The sequence below is a fragment of the Oratosquilla oratoria genome, chromosome 7 (assembly GCF_046742065.1).
Source record: "Oratosquilla oratoria isolate Oo_2021 chromosome 7, ASM4674206v1, whole genome shotgun sequence".
Taxonomy (NCBI): Eukaryota; Metazoa; Arthropoda; class Malacostraca; order Stomatopoda; family Squillidae; genus Oratosquilla; species Oratosquilla oratoria.
Genome location: NC_134783.1, coordinates 49,248,290 through 49,254,032, shown reverse-complemented (window position 1 = coordinate 49,254,032; position 5,743 = coordinate 49,248,290).

Below are 5,743 nucleotides of genomic sequence, written 5' to 3'. Positions count from 1 at the left end.
CGGAAGTGACAACCCGACAAGACGTGACATAAGCCCATCGTTGGACTAGGGCCCCCCTCCTGGCCCCGCCCACCCGCATATTCCCACCAATCATATTCCACCATTTTTATTTCTTCTCTGTTGTTTGTACGGCCCACGGGCCTTTATATTCTAATGTTTTTCACATTTGTAATCAGTTTTACCCTGAAGACGACCATGTGAAATGGTTGAAACAGCTGTCGGTATAAAATGGAAAACCACTCTGACGACTTTCGTACTTTCCTCCAGAGTTTGAACCATGAAGAGAAAATGATACTTAGAAAGTTAGAGAAATGTTCTCTAAAAATTATTGATGCCACTTGTGCTTTAGCATTCAACAGTAATATATATATATATATATATATATATATATATATATATATATATACATATATAAATCTGAATACCATAATTGTTTTACCATCTTCTATTTAAAAAATTATCAAGGCAAATACAGACATCAAAGAAATATATCTAGATTTAATAATCGTTCTTCTAGATATGTATTCTATCTCACAATCACAATCCTCACAATTGGTTTCGAGCAACAATAGTGGCCAAATCACGACCTGTGTTTGGAGTCGTTTGTCTTTCGATATACGACTTTAAGTCGTACGACTTTTGGTCTTACTTTGTTACGATGGTGTCACAGTTCATCTGGCCACAGACAAATGCCAAGTAATGAGGACACAGAAAATATGTTTGATATAAAAAAACAAGTCATTGAACAGACAAAATGAATAAATAAATAAATAAGTAAATAAAATGAAATGAAAAAAAAAACATATAAAAATAGATATTGATGAAAAGAAAGCAAGTAAAATAAATAATGAATAAAATAAGATAGATAAAGGAATGAGTAGATAAATAGAAATTGAAGAATCATAATTGATAAACAATCTAATTAATAAATTGAATAAACCAATAAACAGATAAATAAACAAATAAGTGATGATGAGTATTATTATTATTATCAATAATAATAATAATAATAATAATAATAATAATAATAATAATAATAATAATAATAATAATAATAATAATAATATAATGATACAATAATAATAATAATAATAATAATAATAATAATAATAATAATAATAATAATAATAATAATAATAATAATAATAATAATAATAATAAAATAATAATAAGAAATAATAATAATAGATATAATAAATAATAATAATAATAAATAATAATAATGATAATAATAATAATAATAATAATAATAATAATAATAATAATGATAATAAACAAATTAAATAGATAAATAAATTAATAAAAACGATAAAAATAAAGCTAAATAAATAACCAAACAAATAAATCCCATTCACTGCAGGGGATTTATTCACTAATGAAATCCTCTGTCGCCAACGAGGCCAACAAATCTTCAAAATCTCTTCACCTTAGCGAAAGGGAGTTAACTATGACAATAACCTCCATTAGAGGTAATCCGAGATTAACCTCGAATCTCTAACTCGCCCCAAAAGGAAGTTAGCCGACCCTTGACTATGTTCACAAATTCGTATATTTACTTGTAAATACCTACATAATAAGCATTCAATACTCTAACCCAACTACCTGTGTAGTCCAGCACAGGTAGTCTGCAAGATTACTGGTACTTCCAGCGGTAATGTAACCATTTTCTATACAATCTGATGGGTCGAGATGAGTCAATGATTGGCAATGATTAGACACCTATTAGGTTGTTAAAGAGCTGGGAATGATCCGGTGCTTGTGATGAGGGGATGGGGTGGTGGAGGGCTCAGGGAGTGGGAGGGGTGGGTAGTCGAGTACAATCGTGGAATTAAGTTCCTGTGAGGTTGTAGACTCTGCCGTGGGAACCAAGTTTGTGATTATGAAACCCAGATGGAGGTTCAAATGGAAAGAGGTCATCTATCTCGTGGTTGGGGTTTGGTGATCGTTGCCGGTGTCTTAGGGGTTGGGGTATCAAAGAAAACGGATCCGAGGCGACCTTTGGATAATTGTTTATTGGAAAGAGTGATGCAGACATACACGCGCGCGCACACACACAGACACGCACGCACGCACACACACACACACACACACACACACACACACACACACACACACACACACACACACACACACACACACACACACACACACACACACACACACACACACACACACACACACACACACACACACACACACACACACACACACATTTTTACAAGTTTGTTGAATATATATATATATATATATATATATATACATTATATATATATATATTATATATATATAATGTTTAGACAAAGACGTCAATTGATTTTGTTCTGGTTAACTTCCGTCACCACCACCTTCTACCTCCACCACCATCCCCACCTTCAACCAACACTCACCACCAACACCCCCACTTACTACCATTACCACTTTCAACTCTACCACAACCACCACCTTCCAACGCCATCAACCACTATCCCTACCACAGCAACCACAATCACCTATCACCTACCACTACCTGCTGCTATCCCCACTACCACCTTCTACCCCCACCACAACCGCTACCACCACCGAGCACCAGTTCCACCACAGACTACCACCACCCCAACACCTTCCACTACCACCACCACCTCCACTATCTCCTGCTAACCTCACTACCACCTTCTATCTCCATCACTACCACTCTCCCTACCAACCACCACCCCCTCCTTCAACCCTCTTCCACCCCAACACCACTCCACTATCTACCACTACCTCATGCTAACCCTACTACCACCTTCTATCCCCATCACTACCACTCCCCCTACCAACCACCACCCCCTCCTTCAACCCTCTTCCACCCCACCACCAATCCATCACCTACCACTACCTCCTGCTAACCCCACTACCACCTTCTACCCCTCACCAACCACCACTTCCACCACAACCACCACCGACCACAACCACCAGCACCTCATATCACTCACCGCTCTATTAACACACTGAAAGACAACACACTGCTGCATGCCAGACCCCCTGATATCCACCCTTCTGAATCCTCTCTCCCACGAAAGGACAGAGTCCACTTGGCCAGACTGCGGTGCGGCCACCACCCAGCACTTCTAAGCTACCAGAAGAGGCTGGATGACCGCATTGTGAACAGCTGCCCAGGATGTAACACTTTACCCCATACCATACAACACATAATGGAAGACTGCATTATACACAATCATGCACGCAAACAACACAACATACACTCTATAAAGGATTTGTGGGAAAACCCAGTTTCGGCTGTAGCATTCCTTGGGGAGACGGGACTGCTCGGACAGACAGTCTAGGGAACGACAACAACAACAACAACCACCAGCACCCCGACCACCTTCCCACTACCACGTGGAGAAGCACCCAGGGTTGCTCTCTTCCGGCGCCAGAGGAAGAACAAGAGCCCAGGGGTCGATTCGGCAAATGCAACGCTCAACATCCATCTGCATTTGACTTTCTCTTCCTCATTCTCATACATTTCAGTCACCCCCCACCCCGCTTACTCCCGCCTTCGTCTCCTCCTCCTCCTCCTCCTACTCTTCCTCCTCTTTTTTCCTATTCCTCCTTTTCCTCCTATTCCTTCTCTTCATCTTTTTCCTCCTCCTCCTTTTCCTTTTCTTCTTCCTCTTCCCCATGTTCCTCCTCCTCCTCTTCCTCCCCATGCTCCTCCCCTTCCTTCCCTTGTTCCTCCTCCTCTTCCTCCTTCTCCTCTTCCTTTTCCTGGTCTTCCTTCTCCTCCTCTTCCTCTTAATTCTCCTCTTCTTCCTTCACCATGTCCATCATCACCATCTCCTCTTCGTTACCTCAACTTCCTTCTCCATCACCTTCATCATCTTCTTCTCCTTTACCTTCTTCTTCTTCTCCTTCTTCTTCCTCTCCTCCTCCCACCTCCACCTTCTCTTCCTTCACCTCCTCCTCCTTCATCACCTCCACCTCCTCCCGTTCTTCAACATCATAAAGCTCCTCCTCCTCCTCCTCCTCCTCCCCTTTCCCAACAATTTTTCCTCGTCTTCCTATCCATCCTCAATTTCTTTTTCCTCCTCCGTATCTCCTCCTCCTCCTCCTTCCCCTCCTTTTTCATTCCCACTTCTCTTTAAATCTTTTTCTTCCTCTTCTTTTTACTCCTCTTCCTCCTCTTTCTCTCTTCTTTTCCTCTCTTTTCTTTCAGTCTCCTTTCTCTTTCTTCCTCCTTTATCTCTCTTCTCTTTCTCTCTTCACCTCCCTCTCTTTCTCTCTTCCCCTCTTTCAGTCTCCTCCCCTCCTTCATCTCTTTTTCTCTCCTCTTTCTTTCTCTCTCTCTCCTCCTCCTCCTTCTCCCCCTCTCTCTCCTCCTCCTCCTACTCCCCACCTCTCTCTCTCCTCCTCTTCCTTCTTCTCCCTCTCTCTCTCTCTCTCTCTCTCTCTCTCTCTCTCTCTCTCTCTCTCTCTCTCTCTCTCTCTCTCTCCTCTTCCTTTTCTTTCTCTCTTCGTCTTCTTTGTTCGTTTTCTCTACCTCTGGCGTTGCATCCAGTGAGACACTTCATGTTGCGAGGATAACTCGGCAGGAGCGTCTCAGCTTCGCGAAGAACGCTTTGGGCAGGGAGAAATTACGGGTATAAAAAAAAAAAAAAAAAAAAAAAAAAAAAAAAAAAATGCGGTATATGAGCCTGACGTACAGTCACGAAGAAAAGTCTTCAATGGTTCGCTACCGCTTCGAGTGAGGCTTTTAAATTCTAGACCGAGTTCACACACACACGCACACACACACACACACACACACACACACACACACACACACACACACACACACACACACACACACACACACACACATACTGTATATTATATATATATATATATATATATATATATATATATATATATATATATATATACATATATACATACACACACACACACAGAACCCTTATTATGCAAGAATGATAACTTTTGAAAACAAAACAAAAAATTGCTTTGTCTTGGAGGGGTGAATGTGGGGGGGGGGCGATCTAGAGGAGCAGTGGGGAGGGACATTAGGCGAGGAATTACAGGGGAGGGGGAGAAGGGGCTAGGGAGGGGGGGGGCTGGGGAGAGAGCTAAGGTAGAGGGGGCCCAAGAGTAAGGATGGGAGGAGACTACAAAGAGGGATTACTAAGGCACTCTTAAAGGACTACTAGAAGCCCACTAAGGCATACTAGGAGCCTAAATGGGACCTACTAGGGACCTGCAAGGGTCATGCAAGAAAGGAATACTAAGAGCCTACAAGGGTCATACTAAGACCTACTAGAACCAGAACCTACTAGGAGCCTACTAGGATCTACTAGGGGCTTACTAGTAATAACTAGGAACCTACTAAGGGCGTAATAGGACCTAATAAGGAACTACTAGGGACATACTAGATGTATAATAGAACCCATTAGGAGCCTACTAGGGACCTATTAGGAGGATGGTAAGGACCTACGAGAAGCCTATTAAGAACCTACTATGGGAATACAATGACCTTTTAAGAGAGTACTAGGAACCTCCTCGAAGGCTAATAAGAACCTAATAGGGACCACTAGGGACCTACTAGGAGCCTAAGGACCTAATAGGGACCTACTAGGAGCCTACTAGAACCTAGTAGGATCCTACTAGAACCTAGTAGGATCCTACTAGATCCTAGTAGGAGTCTACTAGAACCTAGTAGGAGCCTACTAGAACCCACTAGGAGCCTACTAGAACCCACTAGAAGCCTACTAGAACCCACTAGAAGCCT